This window comes from Lissotriton vulgaris, unplaced genomic scaffold, assembly GCF_964263255.1.
Source record: "Lissotriton vulgaris unplaced genomic scaffold, aLisVul1.2 SCAFFOLD_714, whole genome shotgun sequence".
In the NCBI taxonomy this organism is placed as follows: Eukaryota; Metazoa; Chordata; class Amphibia; order Caudata; family Salamandridae; genus Lissotriton; species Lissotriton vulgaris.
The window spans coordinates 402,157-423,926 of record NW_028248223.1 but is presented as its reverse complement, the minus strand read 5'-3'; the positions used below and the strand labels follow the sequence as shown (position 1 = coordinate 423,926).

Here is a 21,770-nt window from a genome sequence, read left to right as displayed (position 1 = left end):
TGAGCAAGAGGTTCTTTTTCTTTCTCATCTGTATGATCAGTAATAAGATAGTTAATTTTGCTGATTTCTTATCTGACAACATTCTTGACTTACACAGTGCATTTAATTGTGCATTTCTTTGAAAGAGGAATTCAGATTAATACATCTGACATGTCTTTCGAAAGATTCTACTTCATGGTTATGGATTTACTTTAGAAAAACAGAGTGTAAATATCTGTGTGTCTGAATTTCAAGATTGTTATTTAAAAGTTCATCTCTTCTGCCCCCAAAATACACAATTTGATTCCTCAAGTTTTCTTTTAATGAAGGCTTTCCAATTAAAAAAGTTCATTGTTCCCCTTATCAATACCAGTAAGATTTAAACAAGTAATATCTTGCATCAGCCCCTTGTGATGAGTTTGAGAAAGCGGAGTCAGCTCACAAAATGTCTCATTATTTTGAGCCATTTAATTTCCATGTTTTCTAAAAGTTCTATAATTTGCTCACATCAAATAGACTTTTAAAATACAATCAATAAATTAATGTTTCACTCTACCCGTGTTAGATTTATGATATTTATGAATACACTTGACAGAAAAAGATTTGGTCATAAGTCATGAAAGTGGTCCCACCGAGATTTGAACTCGGATCCTTGGATTCAAAGTCCAAAGTGCTAACCATTACACCATGGAACCTCCCATGTGACAGGGGAGCAAATTGCTGCAGCAATGTGGACATTTCACATTTTTTATTTTCTACAGTCAAAGACAAACAGAATTGTATTACTTTTCTATTCTGTTCAACTTTTGCCCATTGAACTATGTTAGGGAAGTATGTTGCACAAAGGACTCAAGTAACGCTATGACTCTGTTGAACAGTACTTTTTATGTGAGATAAGATTTTGCAATAAAAATTAAGATTTCCCTGTGAATGCAATCTCTTCTGTCAAAACGGAAAGCTCAACCTGGTACAGGTGGGTTGATGGTGTTATGCTTGTCAATCTGGACTCTGAAAACAGGGATCTAAGTACAAAGCTCAGTGGGACTTATCTAAACTTTACGATTTTGTTTCCATTCAGTTCTTAGAAGTATTAATTGGAAAAACATCTCATTTACTTATAAACTTGTACGTATCAACTTATATGTATGTATCTCCCTATATATCGCTATATGTCTATGTATATTTATCGGAAAATATAAATATATACATTATGAAAATACATATAATTAATAGAGGTGAAAATAATGAACAGTTGTTGCCTCTCCGCATTTGAAACATGAGCGCCTTCTCCTTCCTCTTCTATATGTCCTGAAATTGAGATAGTCACTTTTTAATCAATTATGATCTAACAACATAGTTGATTTGTACAAAGCATATCATACGATCTGTGAATAATTTAAAAAAGAAAATTAGATCAGTACCTTTGAGGCCTCCAAGCAAAAGCTTATATTTCATGATTGCAGATCGACTGTTGAAAATCAGCATGAGAAATGTTTTATTTCACAACTTCCATACTAATATACAAAAAACATTTCTACTATCTGATTGATACCGTCATTGTGGTTCTCTAGGTTTGATTTAAGAAAACATCTCTTTCAAAATGTGCTATATTCGCCTTATCAATAGTGTGGAAATCTTCAAAAAGGAATGCTGGGAATCAGCCCTCTGAAATGCATTTGAGAAAAACAGGATAGGATTTTGTAATGTCACACTATTTTGTCTAGGAATGTGATGTAAAAGTATTATAAAGTTCGTATTTCTGTAACTTGTTCAAGCTGTTGGACATTTTGAAAGGAGTCAATATTTGTCTCTTTCAACCTACTGGTGTTGGATTAGAGCTATCAATAAACAAAGATGACAGAAATGGAAAAGGTCAAGAGTAGTAAAGAAGTACCTCAAAGAATTGGACTGGTACCTTTGCATGCAAAGTCCAAAGTGCCAACCATTGCTCTTTGGAGCCACCCATGTGAGAGACAGAGAAATGGATGTAGTAGTTTGGAAATGTAGAATGTTTTAATATTCTTCAGTCAAAGATTATCATTATTTTGTAAATTGCATGTCCTGATAAACGTTTGCACATTTAACACTGTTATGGAGAATGTAGCTGAAAAGAATCAAATCACATTATCGCTCTTTACACTATGAGCATTCAACTGAGATATCTTTTCATCAATGTAAGAAAAGCCCCCGCACTGATGCGCTCTCTTTTGTCTCAATGGAAAAAGCCCTCATGTATGGCGGGGTTCCATGGTGTAATGGTTAGCACTCTGGACTCTGAATCCAGCGATCCGAGTTCAAATCTCGGTGGGACCTGCTTGAATTATGAGATTTAATATTTCACTAATTTCTTAGAATTTGGACTTGGAAAAACATAACGTCAAAGCTTTATACTGAAACTTATCAACGTATAAGTATGTATCTATGTATACATGGCTATATCCATCTAGATAGCGATAATACAATATAAAGAAATGAATTAATCATAAACATAAGTACAGAAGCTGAAAACTAAAAACTGTTCTTTCCCATCCACAATTTGAGCAAGAGGTTCCTTTTCTTTCTCATCTGTATGATCAGTAATAAGATAGTTAATTTTGCTGATTTCTTATCTGACAACATTCTTGACTTACACAGTGCATTTAATTGTGCATTTCTTTGAAAGAGGAATTCAGATTAATACATCTGACATGTCTTTCGAAAGATTCTACTTCATGGTTATGGATTTACTTTAGAAAAACAGAGTGTAAATATCTGTGTGTCTGAATTTCAAGATTGTTATTTAAAAGTTCATCTCTTCTGCCCCCAAAATACACAATTTGATTCCTAAAGTTTTCTTTTAATGAAGGCTTTCCAATTAAAAAAGTTCCTTGTTCCCCTTATCAATAACAGTAAGATTTAAACAAGTAATATCTTGCATCAGCCCCTTGTGATGAGTTTGAGAAAACAGAGTCAGCTCACAAAATGTCTCATTATTTTGAGCCATTTAATTTCCATGTTTTCTAAAAGTTCTATAATTTGCTCACATCAAATAGACTTTTAAAATACAATCAATAAATTAATGTTTCACTCTACCCGTGTTAGATTTATGATATTTATGAATACACTTGACAGAAAAAGATTTGGTCATAAGTCATGAAAGTGGTCCCACCGAGATTTGAACTCGGATCCTTGGATTCAAAGTCCAAAGTGCTAACCATTACACCATGGAACCTCCCATGTGACAGGGGAGGAAATTGCTGCAGCAATGTGGACATTTCACATTTTTTATTTTCTACAGTCAAAGACAAACAGAATTGTATTACTTTTCTATTCTGTTCAACTTTTGCCCATTGAACTATGTTAGGGAAGTATGTTGCACAAAGGACTCAAGTAACGCTATGACTCTGTTGAACAGTACTTTTTATGTGAGATAAGATTTTGCAATAAAAATTAAGATTTCCCTGTGAATGCAATCTCTTCTGTCAAAACGGAAAGCTCAACCTGGTACAGGTGGGTTGATGGTGTTATGCTTGTCAATCTGGACTCTGAAAACAGGGATCTAAGTACAAAGCTCAGTGGGACTTATCTAAACTTTACGATTTTGTTTCCATTCAGTTCTTAGAAGTATTAATTGGAAAAACATCTCATTTACTTATAAACTTGTACGTATCAACTTATATGTATGTATCTCCCTATATATCGCTATATGTCTATGTATATTTATCGGAAAATATAAATATATACATTATAAAAATACATATAATTAATAGAGGTGAAAATAATGAACAGTTGTTGCCTCTCCGCATTTGAAACATGAGCGTCTTCTCCTTCCTCTTCTATATGTCCTGAAATTGAGATAGTCACTTTTTAATCAATTTTGATCTAACAACATAGTTGATTTGTACAAAGCATATCATACGATCTGTGAATAATTTTAAAAAAGAAAATTAGATCAGTACCTTTGAGGCCTCCAAGCAAAAGCTTATATTTCATGATTGCAGATCGACTGTTGAAAATCAGCATGAGAAATGTTTTATTTCACAACTTCCATACTAATATACAAAAAACATTTCTACTATCTGAATGATACCGTCATTGTGGTTCTCTAGGTTTGATTTAAGAAAACATCTCTTTCAAAATGTGCTATATTCGCCTTATCAATAGTGTGGAAATCTTCAAAAAGGAATGCTGGGAATCAGCCCTCTGAAATGCATTTGAGAAAAACAGGATAGGATTTTGTAATGTCACACTATTTTGTCTAGGAATGTGATGTAAAAGTATTATAAAGTTCGTATTTCTGTAACTTGTTCAAGCTGTTGGACATTTTGAAAGGAGTCAATATTTGTCTCTTTCAACCTACTGGTGTTGGATTGGAGCTATCAATAAACAAAGATGACAGAAATGGAAAAGGTCAAGAGTAGTAAAGAAGTACCTCAAAGAATTGGACTGGTACCTTTGCATGCAAAGTCCAAAGTGCCAACCATTGCTCTTTGGAGCCACCCATGTGAGAGACAGAGAAATGGATGTAGTAGTTTGGAAATGTAGAATGTTTAAATATTCTTCAGTCAAAGATGATCATTATTTTGTAAATTGCATGTCCTGATAAACGTTTGCACATTTAACACTGTTATGGAGAATGTAGCTGAAAAGAATCAAATCACATTATCGCTCTTTACACTATGAGCATTCAACTGAGATATATTTCATCAATGTAAGAAAAGCCCCCGCAATGATGCGCTCTCTTTTGTCTCAATGGAAAAAGCTCTCGTGTATGGCTGGGTTCCATGGTGTAATGGTTAGCACTCTGGACTCTGAATCCAGCGATCCGAGTTCAAATCTCGGTGGGACCTGCTTGAATTATGAGATTTAATATTTCACTAATTTCTTAGAATTTGGACTTGGAAAAACATAACGTCAAAGCTTTATGCTGAAACTTATCAACGCATAAGTATGTATCTATGTATACATGGCTATATCCATCTAGATAGCGATAATACAATATAAAGAAATGAATTAATCATAAACATAAGTACAGAACCTGAAAACTAAAAACTGTTCTTTCCCATCCACAATTTGAGCAAGAGGTTCTTTTTCTTTCTCATCTGTATGATCAGTAATAAGATAGTTAATTTTGCTGATTTCTTATCTGACAACATTCTTGACTTACACAGTGCATTTAATTGTGCATTTCTTTGAAAGAGGAATTCAGATTAATACATCTGACATGTCTTTCGAAAGATTCTACTTCATGGTTATGGATTTACTTTAGAAAAACAGAGTGTAAATATCTGTGTGTCTGAATTTCAAGATTGTTATTTAAAAGTTCATCTCTTCTGCCCCCAAAATACACAATTTGATTCCTCAAGTTTTCTTTTAATGAAGGCTTTCCAATTAAAAAAGTTCATTGTTCCCCTTATCAATACCAGTAAGATTTAAACAAGTAATATCTTGCATCAGCCCCGTGTGATGAGTTTGAGAAAACAGAGTCAGCTCACAAAATGTCTCATTATTTTGAGCCATTTAATTTCCATGTTTTCTAAAAGTTCTATAATTTGCTCACATCAAATAGACTTTTAAAATACAATCAATAAATTAATGTTTCACTCTACCCGTGTTAGATTTATGATATTTATGAATACACTTGACAGAAAAAGATTTGGTCATAAGTCATGAAAGTGGTCCCACCGAGATTTGAACTCGGATCCTTGGATTCAAAGTCCAAAGTGCTAACCATTACACCATGGAACCTCCCATGTGACAGGGGAGCAAATTGCTGCAGCAATGTGGACATTTCACATTTTTTATTTTCTACAGTCAAAGACAAACAGAATTGTATTACTTTTCTATTCTGTTCAACTTTTGCCCATTGAACTATGTTAGGGAAGTATGTTGCACAAAGGACTCAAGTAACGCTATGACTCTGTTGAACAGTACTTTTTATGTGAGATAAGATTTTGCAATAAAAATTAAGATTTCCCTGTGAATGCAATCTCTTCTGTCAAAACGGAAAGCTCAACCTGGTACAGGTGGGTTGATGGTGTTATGCTTGTCAATCTGGACTCTGAAAACAGGGATCTAAGTACAAAGCTCAGTGGGACTTATCTAAACTTTACGATTTTGTTTCCATTCAGTTCTTAGAAGTATTAATTGGAAAAACATCTCATTTACTTATAAACTTGTACGTATCAACTTATATGTATGTATCTCCCTATATATCGCTATATGTCTATGTATATTTATCGGAAAATATAAATATATACATTATAAAAATACATATAATTAATAGGGGTGAAAATAATGAACAGTTGTTGCCTCTCCGCATTTGAAACATGAGCGCCTTCTCCTTCCTCTTCTATATGTCCTGAAATTGAGATAGTCACTTTTTAATCAATTTTGATCTAACAACATAGTTGATTTGTACAAAGCATATCATACGATCTGTGAATAATTTTAAAAAAGAAAATTAGATCAGTACCTTTGAGGCCTCCAAGCAAAAGCTTATATTTCATGATTGCAGATCGACTGTTGAAAATCAGCATGAGAAATGTTTTATTTCACAACTTCCATACTAATATACAAAAAACATTTCTACTATCTGAATGATACCGTCATTGTGGTTCTCTTGGTTTGATTTAAGAAAACATCTCTTTCAAAATGTGCTATATTCGCCTTATCAATAGTGTGGAAATCTTCAAAAAGGTATGCTGGGAATCAGCCCTCTGAAATGCATTTGAGAAAAACAGGATAGGATTTTGTAATGTCACACTATTTTGTCTAGGAATGTGATGTAAAAGTATTATAAAGTTCGTATTTCTGTAACTTGTTCAAGCTGTTGGACATTTTGAAAGGAGTCAATATTTGTCTCTTTCAACCTGCTGGTGTTGGATTGGAGCTATCAATAAACAAAGATGACAGAAATGGAAAAGGTCAAGAGTAGTAAAGAAGTACCTCAAAGAATTGGACTGGTACCTTTGCATGCAAAGTCCAAAGTGCCAACCATTGCTCTTTGGAGCCACCCATGTGAGAGACAGAGAAATGGATGTAGTAGTTTGGAAATGTAGAATGTTTTAATATTCTTCAGTCAAAGATGATCATTATTTTGTAAATTGCATGTCCTGATAAACGTTTGCACATTTAACACTGTTATGGAGAATGTAGCTGAAAAGAATCAAATCACATTATCGCTCTTTACACTATGAGCATTCAACTGAGATATCTTTTCATCAATGTAAGAAAAGCCCCCGCACTGATGCGCTCTCTTTTGTCTCAATGGAAAAAGCCCTCATGTATGGCGGGGTTCCATGGTGTAATGGTTAGCACTCTGGACTCTGAATCCAGCGATCCGAGTTCAAATCTCGGTGGGACCTGCTTGAATTATGAGATTTAATATTTCACTAATTTCTTAGAATTTGGACTTGGAAAAACATAACGTCAAAGCTTTATACTGAAACTTATCAACGTATAAGTATGTATACATGGCTATATCCATCTAGATAGCGATAATACAATATAAAGAAATGAATTAATCATAAACATAAGTACAGAAGCTGAAAACTAAAAACTGTTCTTTCCCATCCACAATTTGAGCAAGAGGTTCTTTTTCTTTCTCATCTGTATGATCAGTAATAAGATAGTTAATTTTGCTGATTTCTTATCTGACAACATTCTTGACTTACACAGTGCATTTAATTGTGCATTTCTTTGAAAGAGGAATTCAGATTAATACATCTGACATGTCTTTCAAAAGATTCTACTTCATGGTTATGGATTTACTTTAGAAAAACAGAGTGTAAATATCTGTGTGTCTGAATTTCAAGATTGTTATTTAAAAGTTCATCTCTTCTGCCCCCAAAATACACAATTTGATTCCTCAAGTTTTCTTTTAATGAAGGCTTTCCAATTAAAAAAGTTCCTTGTTCCCCTTATCAATAACAGTAAGATTTAAACAAGTAATATCTTGCATCAGCCCCTTGTGATGAGTTTGAGAAAACAGAGTCAGCTCACAAAATGTCTCATTATTTTGAGCCATTTAATTTCCATGTTTTCTAAAAGTTCTATAATTTGCTCACATCAAATAGACTTTTAAAATACAATCAATACATTAATGTTTCACTCTACCCGTGTTAGATTTATGATATTTATGAATACACTTGACAGAAAAAGATTTGGTCATAAGTCATGAAAGTGGTCCCACCGAGATTTGAACTCGGATCCTTGGATTCAAAGTCCAAAGTGCTAACCATTACACCATGGAACCTCCCATGTGACAGGGGAGCAAATTGCTGCAGCAATGTGGACATTTCACATTTTTTATGTTCTACAGTCAAAGACAAACAGAATTGTATTACTTTTCTATTCTGTTCAACTTTTGCCCATTGAACTATGTTAGGGAAGTATGTTGCACAAAGGACTCAAGTAACGCTATGACTCTGTTGAACAGTACTTTTTATGTGAGATAAGATTTTGCAATAAAAATTAAGATTTCCCTGTGAATGCAATCTCTTCTGTCAAAACGGAAAGCTCAACCTGGTACAGGTGGGTTGATAGTGTTATGCTTGTCAATCTGGACTCTGAAAACAGGGATCTAAGTACAAAGCTCAGTGGGACTTACCTAAACTTTACGATTTTGTTTCCATTCAGTTCTTAGAAGTATTAATTGGAAAAACATCTCATTTACTTATAAACTTGTACGTATCAACTTATATGTATGTATCTCCCTATATATCGCTATATGTCTATGTATATTTATCGGAAAATATAAATATATACATTATAAAAATACATATAATTAATAGAGGTGAAAATAATGAACAGTTGTTGCCTCTCCGCATTTGAAACATGAGCGCCTTCTCCTTCCTCTTCTATATGTCCTGAAATTGAGATAGTCACTTTTTAATCAATTTTGATCTAACAACATAGTTGATTTGTACAAAGCATATCATACGATCTGTGAATAATTTTAAAAAAGAAAATTAGATCAGTACCTTTGAGGCCTCCAAGCAAAAGCTTATATTTCATGATTGCAGATCGACTGTTGAAAATCAGCATGAGAAATGTTTTATTTCACAACTTCCATACTAATATACAAAAAACATTTCTACTATCTGAATGATACTGTCACTGTGGTTCTCTTGGTTTCATTTAAGAAAACATCTCTTTCAAAATGTGCTATATTCGCCTTATCAATAGTGTGGAAATCTTCAAAAAGGTATGCTGGGAATCAGCCCTCTGAAATGCATTTGAGAAAAACAGGATAGGATTTTGTAATGTCACACTATTTTGTCTAGGAATGTGATGTAAAAGTATTATAAAGTTCGTATTTCTGTAACTTGTTCAAGCTGTTGGACATTTTGAAAGGAGTCAATATTTGTCTCTTTCAACCTGCTGGTGTTGGATTGGAGCTATCAATAAACAAAGATGACAGAAATGGAAAAGGTCAAGAGTAGTAAAGAAGTACCTCAAAGAATTGGACTGGTACCTTTGCATGCAAAGTCCAAAGTGCCAACCATTGCTCTTTGGAGCCACCCATGTGAGAGACAGAGAAATGGATGTAGTAGTTTGGAAATGTAGAATGTTTTAATATTCTTCAGTCAAAGATGATCATTATTTTGTAAATTGCATGTCCTGATAAACGTTTGCACATTTAACACTGTTATGGAGAATGTAGCTGAAAAGAATCAAATCACATTATCGCTCTTTACACTATGAGCATTCAACTGAGATATCTTTTCATCAATGTAAGAAAAGCCCCCGCACTGATGCGCTCTCTTTTGTCTCAATGGAAAAAGCCCTCATGTATGGCGGGGTTCCATGGTGTAATGGTTAGCACTCTGGACTCTGAATCCAGCGATCCGAGTTCAAATCTCGGTGGGACCTGCTTGAATTATGAGATTTAATATTTCACTAATTTCTTAGAATTTGGACTTGGAAAAACATAACGTCAAAGCTTTATACTGAAACTTATCAACGTATAAGTATGTATCTATGTATACATGGCTATATCCATCTAGATAGCGATAATACAATATAAAGAAATGAATTAATCATAAACATAAGTACAGAAGCTGAAAACTAAAAACTGTTCTTTCCCATCCACAATTTGAGCAAGAGGTTCCTTTTCTTTCTCATCTGTATGATCAGTAATAAGATAGTTAATTTTGCTGATTTCTTATCTGACAACATTCTTGACTTACACAGTGCATTTAATTGTGCATTTCTTTGAAAGAGGAATTCAGATTAATACATCTGACATGTCTTTCGAAAGATTCTACTTCATGGTTATGGATTTACTTTAGAAAAACAGAGTGTAAATATCTGTGTGTCTGAATTTCAAGATTGTTATTTAAAAGTTCATCTCTTCTGCCCCCAAAATACACAATTTGATTCCTAAAGTTTTCTTTTAATGAAGGCTTTCCAATTAAAAAAGTTCCTTGTTCCCCTTATCAATAACAGTAAGATTTAAACAAGTAATATCTTGCATCAGCCCCTTGTGATGAGTTTGAGAAAACAGAGTCAGCTCACAAAATGTCTCATTATTTTGAGCCATTTAATTTCCATGTTTTCTAAAAGTTCTATAATTTGCTCACATCAAATAGACTTTTAAAATACAATCAATAAATTAATGTTTCACTCTACCCGTGTTAGATTTATGATATTTATGAATACACTTGACAGAAAAAGATTTGGTCATAAGTCATGAAAGTGGTCCCACCGAGATTTGAACTCGGATCCTTGGATTCAAAGTCCAAAGTGCTAACCATTACACCATGGAACCTCCCATGTGACAGGGGAGGAAATTGCTGCAGCAATGTGGACATTTCACATTTTTTATTTTCTACAGTCAAAGACAAACAGAATTGTATTACTTTTCTATTCTGTTCAACTTTTGCCCATTGAACTATGTTAGGGAAGTATGTTGCACAAAGGACTCAAGTAACGCTATGACTCTGTTGAACAGTACTTTTTATGTGAGATAAGATTTTGCAATAAAAATTAAGATTTCCCTGTGAATGCAATCTCTTCTGTCAAAACGGAAAGCTCAACCTGGTACAGGTGGGTTGATGGTGTTATGCTTGTCAATCTGGACTCTGAAAACAGGGATCTAAGTACAAAGCTCAGTGGGACTTATCTAAACTTTACGATTTTGTTTCCATTCAGTTCTTAGAAGTATTAATTGGAAAAACATCTCATTTACTTATAAACTTGTACGTATCAACTTATATGTATGTATCTCCCTATATATCGCTATATGTCTATGTATATTTATCGGAAAATATAAATATATACATTATAAAAATACATATAATTAATAGAGGTGAAAATAATGAACAGTTGTTGCCTCTCCGCATTTGAAACATGAGCGTCTTCTCCTTCCTCTTCTATATGTCCTGAAATTGAGATAGTCACTTTTTAATCAATTTTGATCTAACAACATAGTTGATTTGTACAAAGCATATCATACGATCTGTGAATAATTTTAAAAAAGAAAATTAGATCAGTACCTTTGAGGCCTCCAAGCAAAAGCTTATATTTCATGATTGCAGATCGACTGTTGAAAATCAGCATGAGAAATGTTTTATTTCACAACTTCCATACTAATATACAAAAAACATTTCTACTATCTGAATGATACCGTCATTGTGGTTCTCTAGGTTTGATTTAAGAAAACATCTCTTTCAAAATGTGCTATATTCGCCTTATCAATAGTGTGGAAATCTTCAAAAAGGAATGCTGGGAATCAGCCCTCTGAAATGCATTTGAGAAAAACAGGATAGGATTTTGTAATGTCACACTATTTTGTCTAGGAATGTGATGTAAAAGTATTATAAAGTTCGTATTTCTGTAACTTGTTCAAGCTGTTGGACATTTTGAAAGGAGTCAATATTTGTCTCTTTCAACCTACTGGTGTTGGATTGGAGCTATCAATAAACAAAGATGACAGAAATGGAAAAGGTCAAGAGTAGTAAAGAAGTACCTCAAAGAATTGGACTGGTACCTTTGCATGCAAAGTCCAAAGTGCCAACCATTGCTCTTTGGAGCCACCCATGTGAGAGACAGAGAAATGGATGTAGTAGTTTGGAAATGTAGAATGTTTAAATATTCTTCAGTCAAAGATGATCATTATTTTGTAAATTGCATGTCCTGATAAACGTTTGCACATTTAACACTGTTATGGAGAATGTAGCTGAAAAGAATCAAATCACATTATCGCTCTTTACACTATGAGCATTCAACTGAGATATATTTCATCAATGTAAGAAAAGCCCCCGCAATGATGCGCTCTCTTTTGTCTCAATGGAAAAAGCTCTCGTGTATGGCTGGGTTCCATGGTGTAATGGTTAGCACTCTGGACTCTGAATCCAGCGATCCGAGTTCAAATCTCGGTGGGACCTGCTTGAATTATGAGATTTAATATTTCACTAATTTCTTAGAATTTGGACTTGGAAAAACATAACGTCAAAGCTTTATGCTGAAACTTATCAACGCATAAGTATGTATCTATGTATACATGGCTATATCCATCTAGATAGCGATAATACAATATAAAGAAATGAATTAATCATAAACATAAGTACAGAACCTGAAAACTAAAAACTGTTCTTTCCCATCCACAATTTGAGCAAGAGGTTCTTTTTCTTTCTCATCTGTATGATCAGTAATAAGATAGTTAATTTTGCTGATTTCTTATCTGACAACATTCTTGACTTACACAGTGCATTTAATTGTGCATTTCTTTGAAAGAGGAATTCAGATTAATACATCTGACATGTCTTTCGAAAGATTCTACTTCATGGTTATGGATTTACTTTAGAAAAACAGAGTGTAAATATCTGTGTGTCTGAATTTCAAGATTGTTATTTAAAAGTTCATCTCTTCTGCCCCCAAAATACACAATTTGATTCCTCAAGTTTTCTTTTAATGAAGGCTTTCCAATTAAAAAAGTTCATTGTTCCCCTTATCAATACCAGTAAGATTTAAACAAGTAATATCTTGCATCAGCCCCGTGTGATGAGTTTGAGAAAACAGAGTCAGCTCACAAAATGTCTCATTATTTTGAGCCATTTAATTTCCATGTTTTCTAAAAGTTCTATAATTTGCTCACATCAAATAGACTTTTAAAATACAATCAATAAATTAATGTTTCACTCTACCCGTGTTAGATTTATGATATTTATGAATACACTTGACAGAAAAAGATTTGGTCATAAGTCATGAAAGTGGTCCCACCGAGATTTGAACTCGGATCCTTGGATTCAAAGTCCAAAGTGCTAACCATTACACCATGGAACCTCCCATGTGACAGGGGAGCAAATTGCTGCAGCAATGTGGACATTTCACATTTTTTATTTTCTACAGTCAAAGACAAACAGAATTGTATTACTTTTCTATTCTGTTCAACTTTTGCCCATTGAACTATGTTAGGGAAGTATGTTGCACAAAGGACTCAAGTAACGCTATGACTCTGTTGAACAGTACTTTTTATGTGAGATAAGATTTTGCAATAAAAATTAAGATTTCCCTGTGAATGCAATCTCTTCTGTCAAAACGGAAAGCTCAACCTGGTACAGGTGGGTTGATGGTGTTATGCTTGTCAATCTGGACTCTGAAAACAGGGATCTAAGTACAAAGCTCAGTGGGACTTATCTAAACTTTACGATTTTGTTTCCATTCAGTTCTTAGAAGTATTAATTGGAAAAACATCTCATTTACTTATAAACTTGTACGTATCAACTTATATGTATGTATCTCCCTATATATCGCTATATGTCTATGTATATTTATCGGAAAATATAAATATATACATTATAAAAATACATATAATTAATAGGGGTGAAAATAATGAACAGTTGTTGCCTCTCCGCATTTGAAACATGAGCGCCTTCTCCTTCCTCTTCTATATGTCCTGAAATTGAGATAGTCACTTTTTAATCAATTTTGATCTAACAACATAGTTGATTTGTACAAAGCATATCATACGATCTGTGAATAATTTTAAAAAAGAAAATTAGATCAGTACCTTTGAGGCCTCCAAGCAAAAGCTTATATTTCATGATTGCAGATCGACTGTTGAAAATCAGCATGAGAAATGTTTTATTTCACAACTTCCATACTAATATACAAAAAACATTTCTACTATCTGAATGATACCGTCATTGTGGTTCTCTTGGTTTGATTTAAGAAAACATCTCTTTCAAAATGTGCTATATTCGCCTTATCAATAGTGTGGAAATCTTCAAAAAGGTATGCTGGGAATCAGCCCTCTGAAATGCATTTGAGAAAAACAGGATAGGATTTTGTAATGTCACACTATTTTGTCTAGGAATGTGATGTAAAAGTATTATAAAGTTCGTATTTCTGTAACTTGTTCAAGCTGTTGGACATTTTGAAAGGAGTCAATATTTGTCTCTTTCAACCTGCTGGTGTTGGATTGGAGCTATCAATAAACAAAGATGACAGAAATGGAAAAGGTCAAGAGTAGTAAAGAAGTACCTCAAAGAATTGGACTGGTACCTTTGCATGCAAAGTCCAAAGTGCCAACCATTGCTCTTTGGAGCCACCCATGTGAGAGACAGAGAAATGGATGTAGTAGTTTGGAAATGTAGAATGTTTTAATATTCTTCAGTCAAAGATGATCATTATTTTGTAAATTGCATGTCCTGATAAACGTTTGCACATTTAACACTGTTATGGAGAATGTAGCTGAAAAGAATCAAATCACATTATCGCTCTTTACACTATGAGCATTCAACTGAGATATCTTTTCATCAATGTAAGAAAAGCCCCCGCACTGATGCGCTCTCTTTTGTCTCAATGGAAAAAGCCCTCATGTATGGCGGGGTTCCATGGTGTAATGGTTAGCACTCTGGACTCTGAATCCAGCGATCCGAGTTCAAATCTCGGTGGGACCTGCTTGAATTATGAGATTTAATATTTCACTAATTTCTTAGAATTTGGACTTGGAAAAACATAACGTCAAAGCTTTATACTGAAACTTATCAACGTATAAGTATGTATACATGGCTATATCCATCTAGATAGCGATAATACAATATAAAGAAATGAATTAATCATAAACATAAGTACAGAAGCTGAAAACTAAAAACTGTTCTTTCCCATCCACAATTTGAGCAAGAGGTTCTTTTTCTTTCTCATCTGTATGATCAGTAATAAGATAGTTAATTTTGCTGATTTCTTATCTGACAACATTCTTGACTTACACAGTGCATTTAATTGTGCATTTCTTTGAAAGAGGAATTCAGATTAATACATCTGACATGTCTTTCAAAAGATTCTACTTCATGGTTATGGATTTACTTTAGAAAAACAGAGTGTAAATATCTGTGTGTCTGAATTTCAAGATTGTTATTTAAAAGTTCATCTCTTCTGCCCCCAAAATACACAATTTGATTCCTCAAGTTTTCTTTTAATGAAGGCTTTCCAATTAAAAAAGTTCCTTGTTCCCCTTATCAATAACAGTAAGATTTAAACAAGTAATATCTTGCATCAGCCCCTTGTGATGAGTTTGAGAAAACAGAGTCAGCTCACAAAATGTCTCATTATTTTGAGCCATTTAATTTCCATGTTTTCTAAAAGTTCTATAATTTGCTCACATCAAATAGACTTTTAAAATACAATCAATACATTAATGTTTCACTCTACCCGTGTTAGATTTATGATATTTATGAATACACTTGACAGAAAAAGATTTGGTCATAAGTCATGAAAGTGGTCCCACCGAGATTTGAACTCGGATCCTTGGATTCAAAGTCCAAAGTGCTAACCATTACACCATGGAACCTCCCATGTGACAGGGGAGCAAATTGCTGCAGCAATGTGGACATTTCACATTTTTTATGTTCTACAGTCAAAGACAAACAGAATTGTATTACTTTTCTATTCTGTTCAACTTTTGCCCATTGAACTATGTTAGGGAAGTATGTTGCACAAAGGACTCAAGTAACGCTATGACTCTGTTGAACAGTACTTTTTATGTGAGATAAGATTTTGCAATAAAAATTAAGATTTCCCTGTGAATGCAATCTCTTCTGTCAAAACGGAAAGCTCAACCTGGTACAGGTGGGTTGATAGTGTTATGCTTGTCAATCTGGACTCTGAAAACAGGGATCTAAGTACAAAGCTCAGTGGGACTTACCTAAACTTTACGATTTTGTTTCCATTCAGTTCTTAGAAGTATTAATTGGAAAAACATCTCATTTACTTATAAACTTGTACGTATCAACTTATATGTATGTATCTCCCTATATATCGCTATATGTCTATGTATATTTATCGGAAAATATAAATATATACATTATAAAAATACATATAATTAATAGAGGTGAAAATAATGAACAGTTGTTGCCTCTCCGCATTTGAAACATGAGCGCCTTCTCCTTCCTCTTCTATATGTCCTGAAATTGAGATAGTCACTTTTTAATCAATTTTGATCTAACAACATAGTTGATTTGTACAAAGCATATCATACGATCTGTGAATAATTTTAAAAAAGAAAATTAGATCAGTACCTTTGAGGCCTCCAAGCAAAAGCTTATATTTCATGATTGCAGATCGACTGTTGAAAATCAGCATGAGAAATGTTTTATTTCACAACTTCCATACTAATATACAAAAAACATTTCTACTATCTGAATGATACTGTCACTGTGGTTCTCTTGGTTTCATTTAAGAAAACATCTCTTTCAAAATGTGCTATATTCGCCTTATCAATAGTGTGGAAATCTTCAAAAAGGTATGCTGGGAATCAGCCCTCTGAAATGCATTTGAGAAAAACAGGATAGGATTTTGTAATGTCACACTATTTTGTCTAGGAATGTGATGTAAAAGTATTATAAAGTTCGTATTTCTGTAACTTGTTCAAGCTGTTGGACATTTTGAAAGGAGTCAATATTTGTCTCTTTCAACCTGCTGGTGTTGGATTGGAGCTATCAATAAACAAAGATGACAGAAATGGAAAAGGTCAAGAGTAGTAAAGAAGTACCTCAAAGAATTGGACTGGTACCTTTGCATGCAAAGTCCAAAGTGCCAACCATTGCTCTTTGGAGCCACCCATGTGAGAGACAGAGAAATGGATGTAGTAGTTTGGAAATGTAGAATGTTTTAATATTCTTCAGTCAAAGATGATCATTATTTTGTAAATTGCATGTCCTGATAAACGTTTGCACATTTAACACTGTTATGGAGAATGTAGCTGAAAAGAATCAAATCACATTATCGCTCTTTACACTATGAGCATTCAACTGAGATATCTTTTCATCAATGTAAGAAAAGCCCCCGCACTGATGCGCTCTCTTTTGTCTCAATGGAAAAAGCCCTCATGTATGGCGGGGTTCCATGGTGTAATGGTTAGCACTCTGGACTCTGAATCCAGCGATCCGAGTTCAAATCTCGGTGGGACCTGCTTGAATTATGAGATTTAATATTTCACTAATTTCTTAGAATTTGGACTTGGAAAAACATAACGTCAAAGCTTTATACTGAAACTTATCAACGTATAAGTATGTATACATGGCTATATCCATCTAGATAGCGATAATACAATATAAAGAAATGAATTAATCATAAACATAAGTACAGAAGCTGAAAACTAAAAACTGTTCTTTCCCATCCACAATTTGAGCAAGAGGTTCTTTTTCTTTCTCATCTGTATGATCAGTAATAAGATAGTTAATTTTGCTGATTTCTTATCTGACAACATTCTTGACTTACACAGTGCATTTAATTGTGCATTTCTTTGAAAGAGGAATTCAGATTAATACATCTGACATGTCTTTCAAAAGATTCTACTTCATGGTTATGGATTTACTTTAGAAAAACAGAGTGTAAATATCTGTGTGTCTGAATTTCAAGATTGTTATTTAAAAGTTCATCTCTTCTGCCCCCAAAATACACAATTTGATTCCTCAAGTTTTCTTTTAATGAAGGCTTTCCAATTAAAAAAGTTCCTTGTTCCCCTTATCAATAACAGTAAGATTTAAACAAGTAATATCTTGCATCAGCCCCTTGTGATGAGTTTGAGAAAACAGAGTCAGCTCACAAAATGTCTCATTATTTTGAGCCATTTAATTTCCATGTTTTCTAAAAGTTCTATAATTTGCTCACATCAAATAGACTTTTAAAATACAATCAATACATTAATGTTTCACTCTACCCGTGTTAGATTTATGATATTTATGAATACACTTGACAGAAAAAGATTTGGTCATAAGTCATGAAAGTGGTCCCACCGAGATTTGAACTCGGATCCTTGGATTCAAAGTTCAAAGTGCTAACCATTACACCATGGAACCTCCCATGTGACAGGGGAGCAAATTGCTGCAGCAATGTGGACATTTCACATTTTTTATTTTCTACAGTCAAAGACAAACAGAATTGTATTACTTTTCTATTCTGTTCAACTTTTGCCCATTGAACTATGTTAGGGAAGTATGTTGCACAAAGGACTCAAGTAACGCTATGACTCTGTTGAACAGTACTTTTTATGTGAGATAAGATTTTGCAATAAAAATTAAGATTTCCCTGTGAATGCAATCTCTTCTGTCAAAACGGAAAGCTCAACCTGGTACAGGTGGGTTGATGGTGTTATGCTTGTCAATCTGGACTCTGAAAACAGGGATCTAAGTACAAAGCTCAGTGGGACTTATCTAAACTTTACGATTTTGTTTCCATTCAGTTCTTAGAAGTATTAATTGGAAAAACATCTCATTTACTTATAAACTTGTACGTATCAACTTATATGTATGTATCTCCCTATATATCGCTATATGTCTATGTATATTTATCGGAAAATATAAATATATACATTATGAAAATACATATAATTAATAGAGGTGAAAATAATGAACAGTTGTTGCCTCTCCGCATTTGAAACATGAGCGCCTTCTCCTTCCTCTTCTATATGTCCTGAAATTGAGATAGTCACTTTTTAATCAATTATGATCTAACAACATAGTTGATTTGTACAAAGCATATCATACGATCTGTGAATAATTTAAAAAAGAAAATTAGATCAGTACCTTTGAGGCCTCCAAGCAAAAGCTTATATTTCATGATTGCAGATCGACTGTTGAAAATCAGCATGAGAAATGTTTTATTTCACAACTTCCATACTAATATACAAAAAACATTTCTACTATCTGAATGATACCGTCATTGTGGTTCTCTTGGTTTGATTTAAGAAAACATCTCTTACAAAATGTGCTATATTCGCCTTATCAATAGTGTGGAAATCTTCAAAAAGGAATGCTGGGAATCAGCCCTCTGAAATGCATTTGAGAAAAACAGGATAGGATTTTGTAATGTCACACTATTTTGTCTAGGAATGTGATGTAAAAGTATTATAAAGTTTGTATTTCTGTAACTTGTTCAAGCTGTTGGACATTTTGAAAGGAGTCAATATTTGTCTCTTTCAACCTACTGGTGTTAGATTAGAGCTATCAATAAACAAAGATGACAGAAATGGAAAAGGTCAAGAGTAGTAAAGAAGTACCTCAAAGAATTGGACTGGTACCTTTGCATGCAAAGTCCAAAGTGCCAACCATTGCTCTTTGGAGCCACCCATGTGAGAGACAGAGAAATGGATGTAGTAGTTTGGAAATGTAGAATGTTTTAATATTCTTCAGTCAAAGATGATCATTATTTTGTAAATTGCATGTCCTGATAAACGTTTGCACATTTAACACTGTTATGGAGAATGTAGCTGAAAAGAATCAAATCACATTATCGCTCTTTACACTATGAGCATTCAACTGAGATATCTTTTCATCAATGTAAGAAAAGCCCCCGCACTGATGCGCTCTCTTTTGTCTCAATGGAAAAAGCCCTCATGTATGGCGGGGTTCCATGGTGTAATGGTTAGCACTCTGGACTCTGAATCCAGCGATCCGAGTTCAAATCTCGGTGGGACCTGCTTGAATTATGAGATTTAATATTTCACTAATTTCTTAGAATTTGGACTTGGAAAAACATAACGTCAAAGCTTTATACTGAAACTTATCAACGTATAAGTATGTATCTATGTATACATGGCTATATCCATCTAGATAGTGATAATACAATATAAAGAAATGAATTAATCATAAACATAAGTACAGAAGCTGAAAACTAAAAACTGTTCTTTCCCATCCACAATTTGAGCAAGAGGTTCTTTTTCTTTCTCATCTGTATGATCAGTAATAAGATAGTTAATTTTGCTGATTTCTTATCTGACAACATTCTTGACTTACACAGTGCATTTAATTGTGCATTTCTTTGAAAGAGGAATTCAGATTAATACATCTGACATGTCTTTCGAAAGATTCTACTTCATGGTTATGGATTTACTTTAGAAAAACAGAGTGTAAATATCTGTGTGTCTGAATTTCTAGATTGTTATTTAAAAGTTCATCTCTTCTGCCCCCAAAATACACAATTTGATTCCTCAAGTTTTCTTTTAATGAAGGCTTTCCAATTAAAAAAGTTCCTTGTTCCCCTTATCAATAACAGTAAGATTTAAACAAGTAATATCTTGCATCAGCCCCGTGTGATGAGTTTGAGAAAACAGAGTCAGCTCACAAAATGTCTCATTATTTTGAGCCATTTAATTTCCATGTTTTCTAAAAGTTCTATAATTTGCTCACATCAAATAGACTTTTAAAATACAATCAATAAATTAATGTTTCACTCTACCCGTGTTAGATTTATGATATTTATGAATACACTTGACAGAAAAAGATTTGGTCATAAGTCATGAAAGTGGTCCCACCGAGATTTGAACTCGGATCCTTGGATTCAAAGTCCAAAGTGCTAACCATTACACCATGGAACCTCCCATGTGACAGGGGAGCAAATTGCTGCAGCAATGTGGACATTTCACATTTTTTATTTTCTACAGTCAAAGACAAACAGAATTGTATTACTTTTCTATTCTGTTCAACTTTTGCCCATTGAACTATGTTAGGGAAGTATGTTGCACAAAGGACTCAAGTAACGCTATGACTCTGTTGAACAGTACTTTTTATGTGAGATAAGATTTTGCAATAAAAATTAAGATTTCCCTGTGAATGCAATCTCTTCTGTCAAAACGGAAAGCTCAACCTGGTACAGGTGGGTTGATGGTGTTATGCTTGTCAATCTGGACTCTGAAAACAGGGATCTAAGTACAAAGCTCAGTGGGACTTATCTAAACTTTACGATTTTGTTTCCATTCAGTTCTTAGAAGTATTAATTGGAAAAACATCTCATTTACTTATAAACTTGTACGTATCAACTTATATGTATGTATCTCCCTATATATCGCTATATGTCTATGTATATTTATCGGAAAATATAAATATATACATTATAAAAATACATATAATTAATAGAGGTGAAAATAATGAACAGTTGTTGCCTCTCCGCATTTGAAACATGAGCGTCTTCTCCTTCCTCTTCTATATGTCCTGAAATTGAGATAGTCACTTTTTAATCAATTTTGATCTAACAACATAGTTGATTTGTACAAAGCATATCATACGATCTGTGAATAATTTTAAAAAAGAAAATTAGATCAGTACCTTTGAGGCCTCCAAGCAAAAGCTTATATTTCATGATTGCAGATCGACTGTTGAAAATCAGCATGAGAAATGTTTTATTTCACAACTTCCATACTAATATACAAAAAACATTTCTACTATCTGAATGATACCGTCATTGTGGTTCTCTAGGTTTGATTTAAGAAAACATCTCTTTCAAAATGTGCTATATTCGCCTTATCAATAGTGTGGAAATCTTCAAAAAGGAATGCTGGGAATCAGCCCTCTGAAATGCATTTGAGA

General features: G+C 33.6%; 17 non-coding genes across 17 annotated transcripts; 8 read left to right on the top strand and 9 right to left on the bottom strand.

The window, feature by feature from the left end:
• Positions 1 to 602: 602 nt before the first annotated feature.
• On the bottom strand, positions 603 to 674 carry TRNAQ-UUG (transfer RNA glutamine (anticodon UUG)). Its single transcript has one exon. It is a non-coding gene; the product is annotated as a tRNA-Gln (tRNA).
• A 1,546-nt stretch (positions 675 to 2,220) lies between these two features.
• On the top strand, positions 2,221 to 2,292 carry TRNAQ-CUG (transfer RNA glutamine (anticodon CUG)). Its single transcript has one exon. It is a non-coding gene; the product is annotated as a tRNA-Gln (tRNA).
• Positions 2,293 to 3,118: 826 nt separating this feature from the next.
• On the bottom strand, positions 3,119 to 3,190 carry TRNAQ-UUG (transfer RNA glutamine (anticodon UUG)). The gene has a single exon. It is a non-coding gene; the product is annotated as a tRNA-Gln (tRNA).
• A 1,546-nt stretch (positions 3,191 to 4,736) lies between these two features.
• Positions 4,737 to 4,808, top strand: TRNAQ-CUG (transfer RNA glutamine (anticodon CUG)). Its single transcript has one exon. It is a non-coding gene; the product is annotated as a tRNA-Gln (tRNA).
• Positions 4,809 to 5,634: 826 nt separating this feature from the next.
• Positions 5,635 to 5,706, bottom strand: TRNAQ-UUG (transfer RNA glutamine (anticodon UUG)). The gene has a single exon. It is a non-coding gene; the product is annotated as a tRNA-Gln (tRNA).
• Positions 5,707 to 7,253: 1,547 nt separating this feature from the next.
• TRNAQ-CUG (transfer RNA glutamine (anticodon CUG)) lies at positions 7,254 to 7,325 on the top strand. The gene has a single exon. It is a non-coding gene; the product is annotated as a tRNA-Gln (tRNA).
• An 818-nt stretch (positions 7,326 to 8,143) lies between these two features.
• TRNAQ-UUG (transfer RNA glutamine (anticodon UUG)) lies at positions 8,144 to 8,215 on the bottom strand. Its single transcript has one exon. It is a non-coding gene; the product is annotated as a tRNA-Gln (tRNA).
• Positions 8,216 to 9,762: 1,547 nt separating this feature from the next.
• On the top strand, positions 9,763 to 9,834 carry TRNAQ-CUG (transfer RNA glutamine (anticodon CUG)). Its single transcript has one exon. It is a non-coding gene; the product is annotated as a tRNA-Gln (tRNA).
• Positions 9,835 to 10,660: 826 nt separating this feature from the next.
• TRNAQ-UUG (transfer RNA glutamine (anticodon UUG)) lies at positions 10,661 to 10,732 on the bottom strand. Its single transcript has one exon. It is a non-coding gene; the product is annotated as a tRNA-Gln (tRNA).
• Positions 10,733 to 12,278: 1,546 nt separating this feature from the next.
• On the top strand, positions 12,279 to 12,350 carry TRNAQ-CUG (transfer RNA glutamine (anticodon CUG)). Its single transcript has one exon. It is a non-coding gene; the product is annotated as a tRNA-Gln (tRNA).
• Positions 12,351 to 13,176: 826 nt separating this feature from the next.
• On the bottom strand, positions 13,177 to 13,248 carry TRNAQ-UUG (transfer RNA glutamine (anticodon UUG)). Its single transcript has one exon. It is a non-coding gene; the product is annotated as a tRNA-Gln (tRNA).
• Positions 13,249 to 14,795: 1,547 nt separating this feature from the next.
• On the top strand, positions 14,796 to 14,867 carry TRNAQ-CUG (transfer RNA glutamine (anticodon CUG)). Its single transcript has one exon. It is a non-coding gene; the product is annotated as a tRNA-Gln (tRNA).
• Positions 14,868 to 15,685: 818 nt separating this feature from the next.
• TRNAQ-UUG (transfer RNA glutamine (anticodon UUG)) lies at positions 15,686 to 15,757 on the bottom strand. The gene has a single exon. It is a non-coding gene; the product is annotated as a tRNA-Gln (tRNA).
• Positions 15,758 to 17,304: 1,547 nt separating this feature from the next.
• Positions 17,305 to 17,376, top strand: TRNAQ-CUG (transfer RNA glutamine (anticodon CUG)). The gene has a single exon. It is a non-coding gene; the product is annotated as a tRNA-Gln (tRNA).
• An 818-nt stretch (positions 17,377 to 18,194) lies between these two features.
• Positions 18,195 to 18,266, bottom strand: TRNAQ-UUG (transfer RNA glutamine (anticodon UUG)). Its single transcript has one exon. It is a non-coding gene; the product is annotated as a tRNA-Gln (tRNA).
• A 1,546-nt stretch (positions 18,267 to 19,812) lies between these two features.
• On the top strand, positions 19,813 to 19,884 carry TRNAQ-CUG (transfer RNA glutamine (anticodon CUG)). The gene has a single exon. It is a non-coding gene; the product is annotated as a tRNA-Gln (tRNA).
• Positions 19,885 to 20,710: 826 nt separating this feature from the next.
• On the bottom strand, positions 20,711 to 20,782 carry TRNAQ-UUG (transfer RNA glutamine (anticodon UUG)). The gene has a single exon. It is a non-coding gene; the product is annotated as a tRNA-Gln (tRNA).
• Positions 20,783 to 21,770: the final 988 nt, after the last annotated feature.